The 13,497-nt window shown below is 44.1% G+C and overlaps 1 protein-coding gene across 1 annotated transcript in view; it reads left to right on the top strand.

The window, feature by feature from the left end:
• Window positions 1-465: 465 nt before the first annotated feature.
• LOC126235780 (alpha-tocopherol transfer protein-like) overlaps window positions 466-13,497 on the top strand; it is a 237,235-nt gene continuing 224,203 nt past the window's right edge. Inside the window, exon 1 of the mRNA XM_049944587.1 lies at window positions 466-624. The gene's annotated coding sequence lies outside the window, so the exon portion shown is untranslated. The remainder of the gene's footprint in view (window positions 625-13,497) is intronic.

The following is a 13,497-nucleotide window of genomic DNA, read 5'->3' as shown; positions in this document are numbered from 1 at the left end:
ACAGATACCCCTCCGTTGTGGTTGCACCTACGGTACGGGCATCTGTATCGCTGAGGCACGCAAGCCTCCCCACCAACGGCAAGGTCCATTGTTCATAGGGATAGGTCTCTTTAATTTTCCTGTAGGCAGTATCTACCTTACCCCTAGTGAGATAAGCCTCTACATCCTTTCATGTGTCCTCTAGCCATCCCTGCTCAGCCATTTTGCACTTGCTGTCGATCTCATTTTTGAGACGTTTGTATTCCTTTTTGCCTGCTTCATTAACTGCATTAGGCAGTTGTACCAGTTTATTTGGGTCTTCAGTGTTAGCTCCGCCCCATACTACCTCCTGAATAAAACGAGAAACGCGTGGAGTGACGGTTGCGGGTGACCCTGAGGCGGAAGGCGAGCACGCGGCCGGTATTCCGCGTGAGTGCCGCGGCGAGGCGTGGCGTGGCGTCGCAGATTGCTGCGAGTAGTGGGGGCAGAGAGGCCGGGCTGCGTGGTGGAGGCGGCGGCGGGCATTGGCGGCCAGAGCGCCCGCGGCCCACGCTCCGCAGTCGACAGTCGCGCGCCGGCCGCCGCCACGACCGCCACTTTGCACGCTGTCCCTGCCACCGCACAGCCGCACCACGCCGTCTACAGGTAACCGTCGGCTCCCACATCTACATCCATACTCCGGAAGCCACCTGACGGTGTGTGGCGGAGGGTACCTTGAGTACCTCTATCGGTTCTCCCTCCTATTCCAGTCTCGTATTGTTCGTGGAAAGAAAGATTGTCAGTATGCCTCTGTGTGGGCTCTAATCTCTCTGATTTTATCCTCGTGGTCTCTTCGTGAGATATACGTAGGAGGGAGCAATATACTGCTTGACTCCTCGGTGAAGGTATGTTCTCGAAACTTTAACAAAAGCCCGTACCGAGCTACTGAGCGTCTCTCCTGCAGAGTCTTCCACCTGAGTTTATCATCTCCGTACCGCTTTCGCGATTACCAAATGATCCTATAACGAAGCGCGCTGCTCTCCGTTGGCTCTTCTTTATCTCTTCTATCAACCCTATCTGGTATGGATCCCACACTGGTGAGCAACATTCAAGCAGTGGGATAACAAGTGTACCGTAACCTACTTCCTTTGTTTTCGGATTGCATTTCCTTAGGATTCTTTGAATGAATCTCAGTCTGGCATCTGCTTTACCGACGATCAACTTTATATGATCATTCCATTTTAAATCACTCCTAATGCGTACTCCCAGATAATTTATGGAATTAACTGCTTCCAGTTGCTGACCTGCTATATTGTAGCTAAATGATAAGGGATCTTTCTTTCTATGAATCCGCAGCACATTACACTTGTCCACATTCAGATTCAATTGCCATTCCCTGCATCATGCGTCAATTCGCTGCAGATCCTTCTGCATTTCAGTACAATTTTCCATTGTTACAACCTCTCGATATACCACAGCATCATCCGCAAAAAGCCTCAGTGAACTTCCGATGTTATCCACAAGGTCATTTATGTATATTGTGAATAGCAGCGGTCCTACGACACTCCCCTGCGGCACACCTGAAATCACTCTTACTTCGGAAGGCTTCTCTCCATTGGGAATTACGTGCTGCGTTCTGTTATTTCGGAACTCTTCAATCCAATCACACAATTGGTCTGATAGTCCATATGCTCTTTCTTTGTTCATTAAACGACTGTGGGGAACTGTATCGAACGCCTTGCGGAAGTCAAGAAACACGGCATCTACCTGTGAACCCGTGTCTATTGCCCTCTGAGTCTCGTGGACGATAGCGCGAGCTGCGTTTCACACGACCGTCTTTTTCGAAATCCATGCTGATTCCTACAGAGTAGATTTCTAGTCTCCAGAAAAGTCATTATACTCGAACGTAATACGTGGTCCAAAATTCTACAGTTCCCACCTCGAGGACTCGTAAGCCCCTGATTGTTCATCAGCGTTGCCGTTGTTTCACTGGAATCGGTTACCGCACGGGTCTGTTCTGGATCCATCGCTTTTCTAGATATGCAGGGTGTCTCAAAATTATACCAACTAAAAAAATGGTTCAAATGGCTCTGAGCACTATGGGACTTAACTTCTGAGGTCATCAGTCCCCTAGAACTTAGAACTACTTAAACCTAACTAACCTAAGGACATCACACACATCCATGCCCGAGGCAGGATTCGAACCTGCGACCGTAGCCGTCGCGCGGTTCCAGACTATAGCGCCTAGAACCGCTCTGCCACCCGGCCAGGTTATACCGACTAATTTCTAGGAGATGTAGAAGGATGCTGGAAAATAAAGATAGGAACTCGTGTCCGGAAACGTAATCCAACGTCGCTACAAAACGTCGAAATTATAGGCACCCTCGCCTGTGTGTGTATGTTTATGCGATTCCGTGAAGGTGTTACAAACTTTCGGAAATAATGGAGAAGGATAAGTGTATCAATTTGAGTTGAGAGGCCCTGATCCGGAAACGAACGACTGGAAAGTTATAAGCGAAAATCCTTCTGATACCTCTGACAATAGAACACATGTACGGGTACTGTCGTTGGTAAGATTGCTAGATTTCTGGGTAGGCTACTTTCAGAGTTGGAAGTACTGACCAAAACAAGAAAAAATTTGCAGTAAATATGGGCTCAAGAATGCGTTCCTGAGGAGCTATAAGCACTGTTCATCTTCACTACAGTGAAACACGTCTCATCTATCGAAAAATTACTTACAGCTCCTAAATAAGCATTTTAGAGCCCTTTTTTATTAGATATCTTTTCTTATTGTGATCCATACTAGCTGCTCCGAAAGTAGCCTGCCCTACAACCGTATCAACAACAATACTGTTACATGTATTCCACTATTAAAAATCCTGCCTCAGGCATGGATGTGTGTGGTGTCCTTAGTTAGGTTTAAGTTGTTCTAAGTTTAGGGGACTGATGACCTCAGCTGTTAAGTCCCATAGTGATTAGAGCCATTTGAACCATTTTTTCCACTATTAAAGGTATCAGAATCATTTTCACTAACAAATTTCCACTCGTTCGTTTATGGACCACAGGGTCCCCTTCATCAGTTTGATACATCTATCATTCTCCAGCAATCCAGAAAGTGTTTAGTATCACGGACTCTCCCTGTGTATACATAATATACAGGCGCCGGCGCCTATAACTTTGACGTTCTGTAGCATCGTTGGATGACGTTTCCTGACACAAGTTCCTACCCGCATTTTCTTCCTTAAGAAACTTCTATGTCCCCTTGAAGTGTGTCGGTGTAATTTTCAAATACCTTGTACGTCATGATTTACCACTAAACATGAAAGATGACAAAGTTGTTCTGTTTGCAGATGACGCAAGTGTTGCTGTGAAAGGCGTGTAACGTAATACAAAGGGTTGTCAGTGACATCAGTACTGGCTTTGAGAGAACATATTAACTCGTAGCAGCGAGAAAAGAAAGACTGAGAAAGAGAGAGAGAGAGGGGGGGGGGGGGGGGAATCAGTGCATGCATTTTCTGATACGGGGCTCTTGTAAAAGCGAAGTTTTACTGTCGAAAGATGATCAAACAATCATTGAAGAATTGAGGACAGATGGAAGGTTTTCTTGGAAGTCATACGTTCAAGATCTCGCGCAGAAACTAAATGATGCTGTCTTTACTATAAAAATAATTTCCATTGTCTGGAACTGAAACGCAAAGGCTTGTTTACTTCACTTGCTTTCACTCTACAACTTCGTGTGGTGTTACGTTTTGGGGCAATTCGGTGCACTCAGCAAGTATATTCTTAGCTCAGAAAAGCGCGGTCAGGCTGACCTGTGGTGTCAGTTCGCGAACTTTGTGAAGGCCGTTGTTTAGGTGTCACGGCAATTTTGACTCTATCCCTGTAAATATATTCCAGCATGGGATTTCTTCTCGACAATATAGACTCCCATTTAGTGAACAGTAGAAGGAAAACGATATGCACTTCGATAATACACTGTAAGCTGTTACACACACACACACACACACATTAAATAACTGGTTAAGTTGCTATATACATGACTATGGGTTGACGACTCGTGTTTATATTGGATGAACCCGATGTCCATGGTCAAATTTCGTGGACATTTTATATTTTGGAACAGGCAACTCGTGATCTCCGGTGGCTAGCTATACAGCAATAACGTAATTATGATGCATTCGGTGTGTTACCCCATTTGCATTTGTTTCTCTGAACATAACTTCAGGTCGGTGGAAAAGTGTGTAATACGCAATCATAAAAAAGTGCAGCGGCAATACAGGATCCGGTTTCTCGTAGGCGCTATGTACAAATGGAAAAGAACCGGGACGTGGTTACAGTCGCTGCAAGATTAGTCCAACATGCGGCGTTGTGATCTTTGATTGCATTCACTGACAGCGTCCATGAGCTGCATGCTAGCCAACTTTTCATCAATAAGCCTATCCAGACTGTTGAATAACATTGTCAACATGCAACAAACACCACCCAAAGAACTAAGCGAGTCGTACCGAATGCAAGATTGAAGGCGAAGAGAGAAAATAAATGCGCGTGAGAGAGAGGACGAAATGCAATTACTCCGTGATCAGCCACGTGAGACCAGGAATCACTTGTAACGAAAAACTCAGAAAATATTCCTGAGTAACATCCTAATTTTTGTTGTCGACGTTCTGGCTCATCCTGGACTTTACGTAACCGAAGAGGGATTTGTCGTTTAATCCTAACATGTAAAGTATGCAAAAGGCGGTGAGAAGCACTGAGTCTTTTTATGTTTTCGATGGAAACAAATCCAACTCTACGTTTGTTTATGGCTATTTACTGGCCTTAAAGTAATATCTTTTTACAATTTACATAAGTCTCTAATACGAAAAACAAAAAAATATGAACAACTAGGTAGTGCTCCACGCCTCTCCCCCCCCCCCCTTCCCCCATTACATTTTCCGTAGTTTACATAAAATATATGTAAACCATAATGACAAAATACTTGCCGGAGATCCGTCTTACTTAACATAATTGTTTTCAATTTCAAAATGCGTTAAATGTTGCGCGAACGTAGACTTCGGGTCACAATATAGTTAAATTACCACAACCTTTATTCCGCATTGGCTTTAGTTTGATTTGCTAACTCTTAACCAAATTTTGACTTGCGTCCTAATCTACACTCCAGGATGCATTAAAAATGCATCATCACAACCTGGGTCTGACGGTGGACCGGGCGCTATCATATTCTGGCAAAGACTGTTTCCGCAGTTCGTGTTTGCAACCTATTTAAACGATTGACAGGATCACCGAGGCTAAATACACGCTCATATAATGGGACGCTTTGTCAACGCTACCGCCGTAGTTCTAAATACAATGGAGGCAGTTTACACGAAAAAAACGGCTGAAATTAACCGTTGATAATGTCTTCCGGTTCTGAGAGATCCCCTCCTACGTGAAGTTGACATTTATTACTCTGTTTTCATTTGTGTGGATGTCGACTTAAGCTTTGTTCCTTAAGGAATGGAGGCAAAGCTTCCTCGTATTTGTTGTTTTACGAGCTATGCCCTACACTGAAGAGCGAAAGAAACTGGTGTTGTTGTTGTGGTCTTCAGTCCTGAGACTGGTTTGATGCAGCTCTCCATGCTACTCTAATCTGTGCAAGCTTCTTCATCTCCCAGTACCTACTGCAACCTACATCCTTCTGAATCTGCTTAGTGTATTGATCTCTTGGTCTCCCTCTACGATTTTTACCCTCCACGCTGCCCTCCAATGCTAAATTTGTGATCCCTTGATGCCTCAAAACATGTCCTACCAACCGATCCCTTCTTCTAGTCAAGTTGTGCCACAAACTTCTCTTCATCCCAATCCTATTCAATACCTCCTCATTGCCGGCCGCGGTGGTCTCGCGGTTCTGGGCGTGCAGTCCGGAACCGTGCGACTGCTACGGTCGCAGGTTCGAATCCTGCCTCGGGCATGGATGTGTGTGATGTCCTTAGGTTAGTTAGGTTTAAGTAGTTCTAAGCTCTAGGGGACTGATGACCACAGCAGTTGAGTCCCATAGTGCTCAGAGCCATTTGAACCAATACCTCCTCATTAGTTACGTGATCTACCCACCTTATCTTCAGCATTCTTCTGTAGCACCACATTTAGAAAGCTTCTATTCTCTTCTTGTCCAAACTGGTTATCGTCCATGTTTCACTTCCATACATGGCTACATTCCATACAAATACTTTCAGAAACGACTTCCTGACACTTAAATCTATACTCGATGTTAACAAATTTCTCTTCTTCAGAAACGATTTCCTTGCCATTGCCAGTCTACATTTTATATCCTCTCTACTTCGACCATCATCAGTTATTTTACTCCCTAAATAGCAAAACTCCTTTACTACTTTAAGTGTCTCATTTCCTAATCTAATCCCCTCAGCATCACCTGATTTAATTTGACTACATTCCATTATCCTCGTTTTGCTTTTGTTGATGTTCATTTTATATCCTCCTTTCAAGACACTGTCCATTCCGTTCCACTGCTCTTCCAAGTTCTTTGCTGTCTCTGACAGAATTACAATGTCATCGGCGAACCTCAAAGTTTTTACTTCTTCTCCATGAATTTTAATACCTACTCCGAATTTTTCTTTTGTTTCCTTTACTGCTTGCTCAATATACAGATTGAATAACATCGGGGAGAGGCTACAACCCTGTCTCACTCCTTTCCCAACCACTGCTTCCCTTTCATGCCCCTGCCCATGGTACACCTGCCTAATAACATGTAGGGCCCCCGCGAGCACAGAGGAGTGCCGAAACAAGACGTGGTATGGATTCGACTAATGTCTGAAGTAGTGCTGGAGGCGATTAACACCATGAATGCTGCAGGACTGTCCATAAATCCGTAAGAGTGGGTGGAGAGCTCTTCCGAAGAGCACTTTGCAAGGCATCCCAGATGTGTCCAATAATGTTCATATCTGGGGAGTCTGGTCGCCAGCGGAACTCTTTGACTCAGAAGACTGTTTCTGGAGCCACTCTGTAGCAATTCTGCACGTTTTGGATGTTGCATTGTGTTCCTAGAATTGCCCAAGTGCGTCGGAATGCACAATAGACAGGAATGGATGCAGGTGATCAGACAGGATGCTTACGTACGTGTCAACTTCCAGAGTCGTATGTAGACGTATCAGGGGTCCCATATCACTCCAACTGCACACGACCCACACCATTCCAGAGCCTCTACCAGCTTGAACAGTCCGCTGCTGGCATGCAGGTTGTCTCCATACCCTTACACGCCCATCTGCTCGATAAAATTTGAAACGAGACTGGTTCGACGAGGCAACATGTTACCAGTCATCAACATTCCAGTGCATGTGTTCACGGGCCCAGTCGAGGCGTAAAGCTTTGTGTCGTGCAGTCATCATGTGTACATATCGATGATCTTTCGTTGAATGGTTCGCACGCTGATACTTGTTAATGGCCCAGCGCTGAAATCTGCAGCAGTTTGCGGTAGGGTTGCACTTGTGTCACGTTGAACAAATCTCTTCAGTCGTCGTTGGTCCCGTTCTTGCAGGACCTTTTTCCAACCTCAGCGAAGTCTGAGATTTGATGTTTTACTGGATGCCTGATATTCATGATACACTCGTGAAATAATTGTTCGGGAAAATCCGCACTTCATCGCTACCTCCGAGATGCTGTGTCCCATCGCTCGTGTGCCGGCTATAGCACCACGTTCAAACTCACATGTTGATAACCTGCCATCTAACAAATGCGGCGATGCTTGTTGTCTTATATAAGCGTTGCCGTCCGCAGCACCGTATTGCCTGTTTACATATATCTGTATTTGAAATCGCATATCTATACCACTTTGTCGCTTCAGTGTAAAGGGCATCAATAAATTTCATATGCCACAATTAATGGCAACAAACCTTTGCAGTTGCTCTGTTGCACACCAACTCTTTTGAAATACACAATTTGTGATGATCCAGCAGTCATTATGAATAAAAACGCAAAGGAATTAGACATTGGCTGCGATTAGGCATTTATTGAAATCAATGGGTACAAATTTTCAACTTTCCCCATTGATTTCAATCAATGCCTGCTTGTAGCTAATGTCTGTAATTCCTTTGTGTCTTAAGTATCTTTAAATTCATCAGCCAGCCAACAGTTCAGTCAGTAAAGAAGGAAACCTCCGTAACCACGAGACTGTTGCCCTCTAATAAACCAAATGGCTGTATAACCAAGTTAAGCAGTTAACATAGGAATCAGTTACATGGAAGTGATTCGCTGCACGTACCACTCTCTCAAGGAAAGACCGCTAAAATACGTTTCTTTGACAGCGTTGATGGAAACTAAGATCACGTCAGCAAATCTTATGGCGGTGAAAGACAAATTACTCTGAGTAATCAGCTTTCTGAGAGATCTAAGAGCTTAAATAATATGATCATTCATGGAAGCTTTTCTAAAAATATATCTATAAAACAAGAAATCTACTTAATTTGTTTCATTAATCCGAATTGGCAGTATGCGTAGCTGTTCGTTTTTTCTAATCGTCCAAGATAAAGCAATTCAATTATATCCCTATCTGAAAACTATGGGGAGTTTGCTAATCTTGGACCGATATCTATTATGTCGTTTTCCCCAGATCTAAGACCGACTGGACTAAAAGAACCTAGTAAATTACGCTGGATGGTGAATGTTCAACAAAAACGTAGTAGTATCAGATAGCGTTAGAAAACGTAATAAAAACGCTAATGTTCTCAACATATTAGAGCGATTGGCAGGTGGAGTACGTAGCACTAAAATACTGCTTGCTGCTGACGCTCTTATCTATAGCTCTTGGACGAGTGTAAGGTTCAAATGGCTCTGAGCACAATGGGACAACAGCTGAGGTCATCAGTCCCCTAGAACTTAGAGCTACTTAAACCTAACTAACGTAAGGACGTCACACACATCCATGCCCGAGGCAGGATTCGAACCTGCGGCCGTAGCTGTCACGCGGTTCCAGACTGAAGCGGCTAGAACCGCTCGGCCACTGCGGCCGGCCGATTGTAAGGAAGCGAACGACTTCCATAGTAATTAAATCTGGTATAACGAAAGACAATTTCGTTGATGTGGAAGACAGCACCCGTGACAAAGAAAAGAACCTTTGAGTATCCAGGCAAGATCAGAGGTCAGCTTCTAAAAACTGGCACATAAGTTAGGGACCTGAAAATAACACTACGAAGCTGTTTGAAATGGGAATAGCACACTAATAGTGAAGCGGAATTAAATATTTATTGCGAGGATCCACCAAGGGGTCAGCATAAAAAACGGTTGTGCCACATTTTAGAGATGTTAGTATTAGCGAGAATTTATCAATTACGCATGGCAACAGCAAACTGAATGGATCAAAGTCGTACTACGGGGATCGTAATAGGTCAGTGAATCCCCTACGAAAACGCAGTAGGGATTCTCAATGAAAAAAAAATGCGGTTGAGTAAATTTGGACTCTCGGTATTGGAAAAACTATACAATAGTTCTGCTACATCTGTGGCATATCAGGTGCAAGGATCGTAACCGATAGTAGGCCGTGTATGGACGCATGTAACAGACGATCAGTGAAGAAATGAAGAAATGAAAGAAAACGAAAAGTCGATACCGGTGTGGAATACCCGCCGCTATGCTCTAAGCAGTGACCTGTAGAGTATAGGCTATTGCGAGAGTTCCGTTGATTCTCGTTCAACTCCACTGGCAGATGGCGTTGTGCGTTACGAATCAGTTCGTTAAAACACCAAGAGCGAACGTTTCAACAAGTCAGGCAACATACTGCATTCTCCCATACACAACTCGCACAATGAGGATGATACAGGGTGTTTCAAAAATGACCGGTATATTTGAAACGGCAATAAAAACTAAACGAACAGCGATAGAAATACACCGTTTGTTGCAATATGCTTGGGACAACAGTACATTTTCAGGCAGACAAACTTTCGAAATTACAGTAGTTACAATTTTCAACAACAGATGGCGCTGCGGTCTGGGAAACTCTATAGTACGATATTTTCCACATATCCACCATGCGTAGCAATAATATAGCGTAGTCTCTGAATGAAATTACCCGAAACCTTTGACAACGGGTCTGGCGGAATGGCTTCACATGCAGATGAGATGTACTGCTTCAGCTGTTCAATTGTTTCTGGATTCTGGCGGTACACCTGGTCTTTCAAGTGTCCCCACAGAAAGAAGTCACAGGGGTCCATGTCTGGCGAATAGGGAGGCCAATCCACGCCGCCTCCTGTATGTTTCGGATAGCCCAAAGCAATCACACGATCATCGAAATATTCATTCAGGAAATTAAAGACGTCGGCCGTGCGATGTGACCGGGCACCATCTTGCATAAACCACGAGGTGTTCGCAGTGTCGTCTAAGGCAGTTTGTACCGCCACAAATTCACGAAGAATGTCCAGATAGCGTGATGCAGTAATAGTTTCGGATCTGAAAAATGGGCCAATGATTCCTTTGGAAGAAATGGCGACCCAGACCAGTACTTTTTGAGGATGCAGGGACGATGGGACTGCAACATGGGGCTTTTCGGTTCCCCATATGCGCCAGTTCTGTTTATTGACGAAGCCGTCCAGGTAAAAATAAGCTTCGTCAGTAAACCAAATGCTGCCCACATGCATATCGCCGTCATCAATCCTGTGCACTATATCGTTAGCGAATGTCTCTCGTGCAGCAATGGTAGCGGCGCTGAGGGGTTGCCGCGTTTGAATTTTGTATGGATAGAGGTGTAAACTCTGGCGCATGAGACGATACGTGGACGTTGGCGTCATTTGGACCGCAGCTGCAACACGGCGAACGGAAACCCGAGGCCGCTGTTGGATCACCTGCTGCACTAGCTGCACGTTGCCCTCTGTGGTTGCCGTACGCGGTCGCCCTACCTTTCCAGCACGTTCATCCGTCACGTTCCCAGTCCGTTGAAATTTTTCAAACAGATCCTTTATTGTATCGCTTTTCGGTCCTTTGGTTACATTAAACCTCCGTTGAAAACTTCGTCTTGTTGCAACAACACTGTGTTCTAGGCGGTGGAATTCCAACACCAGAAAAATCCTCTGTTCTAAGGAATAAACCATGTTGTCTACAGCACACTTGCACGTTGTGAACAGCACACGCTTACAGCAGAAAGACGACGTACAGAATGGCGCACCCACAGACTGCGTTGTCTTCTATATCTTTCACATCACTTGCAGCGCCATCTGTTGTTGAAAATTGTAACTACTGTAATTTCGAAAGTTTGTCCGCCTGAAAATGTACTGTTGTTCCAAGCATATTGCAACAAACGGTGTATTTCTATCGCTGTTCGTTTAGTTTTTATTGCCGTTTCAAATATACTGGTCATTTTTGAAACACCCTGTAAAATCCTATAAACTAAAGCTATAACAGACTTGTAAACAGTTCTTCCTTCCGAACACCTTTTGCGTATAGAATAGGAATGGGGGGAAATGCATATTGTCTATAACGTACACTCCGCCACAAAGCATAAGGTGGCTTGCGGGTGTAGATGTGGATGGATATTTCTGTATATGCTTCCTTCATGTTAAATACATGTCACCTCACCGCACTATGTGACCTTGCACTAGTTTCTTTTCTTATGGAACATATGAGACGCAACAGCAATGATAGTTCTATTACGTGGAGTTCAAGACAAATCTGTTCATGCGACAGTATTGAAACGCAAAATTTAGGTGTTCAAAAACTACTTTCTGGAACAGCAGAAAATATAGCAATATTTTAAATGAGCTGTTTAGTCACAACAAAACTTCAATGAAAAAACTGAGTACATGGTTGTGATTGTTTCCAAGTAGGTTAACACTCTGGACTCAGGAGTAACTGGGCGGGTATAAACCCCTCCGCCCGCTCCCCCCCAACCATATCATCTTAGATTTTTCCGTTAACTTTCATCATTGAATGTTTAGGAGGCTCTAGGTGACATTCAATGACTAAATTCGAAATTGTCCCTACGACGTTTTACGTCATTTCTCGCTTCCTTCACTTACGAAGTGGCGTGAAAGAAAGTTGCACAGTGGCTCAGAGGCGTCTTTAAAATTTATGTCAGCCAATAACTGACGGAGTAAGTTGATATTGTTGAAGGAAAGGACGAGTTTACGACCACCCTATAACTCCTAGCAGAGTTTTGCGTTGAATTAAGGGGGGGGGGGGGGGCGAAACGCAAAACCCTGGGTTTGGTGTGGGGCGGCGGTGGGGTGAGTGGACTGCTGTAGCCTGTTGTGGGGTTGTGAACCACTAAGGGCTACGGCGGGGACGAAGCCTCTCCGTTGTTTTTAGGTCCCCAGTTCTATAAATAAATAAATATATCTTGACACAGTTTTCAACTAGGACAGACATCCGTCTTTTCACACGTCACAAGTACTCATGATCCAAATAGGCACTAAAAAATACGATTAACGTCTTATCACTCTAACAAACCTTGTTGGTAATCCAGTAATTCACAACAAAATTAAGAAACTCAAGTACCTGCATTCAGACATGTCGATTGGGATGTCAGTGGTAAGTGAAGTGAATTGTGGGGGGGGGGGGGGGGGGAGGCATCTACTCTCTAATTCACTAGGTAAATTCAACGAACTCGTTTTACTAAACTGCTTGTCTGAATAATTCTCTCCAAACAAGTTACTAAATAATTCACTACTGGACTAAGTAATGACTACCGCGAACCAGCCTTTCTTCCAGTCACAATAATTTTAGTGGAGAGAGTGCAAAAGCACTTGTCAAACAGATTATGGTTATCTCTCGTGTGTGGAAGTACTGTAAGTATCTGAGTCGAAATCTGCCCTTGCGTAGCAAATTAAAAATTAAAGTTTTGGGCTTTGCTGGGATGTGAAACTGAATTTTAGACTTTCGCAGCTATTCTTCCTCGGAGGTCAAGAAAACACGTCTCACGGCTGCATTGAGGAATTATCTTTTTCGCCGGCTAGAGTGGCCGAGCGGTTCCAGGCGCTACAGTCTGGAACCGCGCGACCGCTACGGTCGCAGGTTCGAATCCTGCCTCGGGCATGGATGTGTGTGATATCCTTAGGTTAGTTAGGTTTTAGTAGTTCTTAGTTCTAGGGGACTGATGACCTCAGTTGTTAAGTCCCATAGTGGTCAGAGCCATTTGAACCATTTTTGAATTATCATTTTCAACACGAAAAGGAAGATTATTCTATCAACCCAGTAAGTGTGTGAACAGCTTACTCGTGTCTCAAAAACCAATCCTCCGATGTAGCCTTCATACAGTAGTGTCTTAATCGGCAGTAAAAGATCAGTAGCACTGGCCTAATAAATATGTTTGATAAAACCTTCTTTTCCTTTCCTTTCGGCCATCCAGATTTTTCTTGGTTTTTCTAAATTATCTTATGCAAAATCTACAACTACGAATTAAACGAGCCACCAACAATTCCCTCTGCTAATCAGTTCAGTTGAGCTATTGTTCAGTTTCTAAAATTTTACTGTGGACAAGATATTGCATAGTAAGCTTCCTTATCCCCATTAATGCACTGAGAGAACTTAAAGCACTTCGTCCTGTAAAGTGGGCGTATGGAG

This window comes from Schistocerca nitens, chromosome 2 (assembly GCF_023898315.1).
Source record: "Schistocerca nitens isolate TAMUIC-IGC-003100 chromosome 2, iqSchNite1.1, whole genome shotgun sequence".
In the NCBI taxonomy this organism is placed as follows: Eukaryota; Metazoa; Arthropoda; class Insecta; order Orthoptera; family Acrididae; genus Schistocerca; species Schistocerca nitens.
The sequence above is the reverse complement of the archived record's forward strand: the minus strand, read 5'-3'. Positions and strand labels throughout refer to the sequence as shown.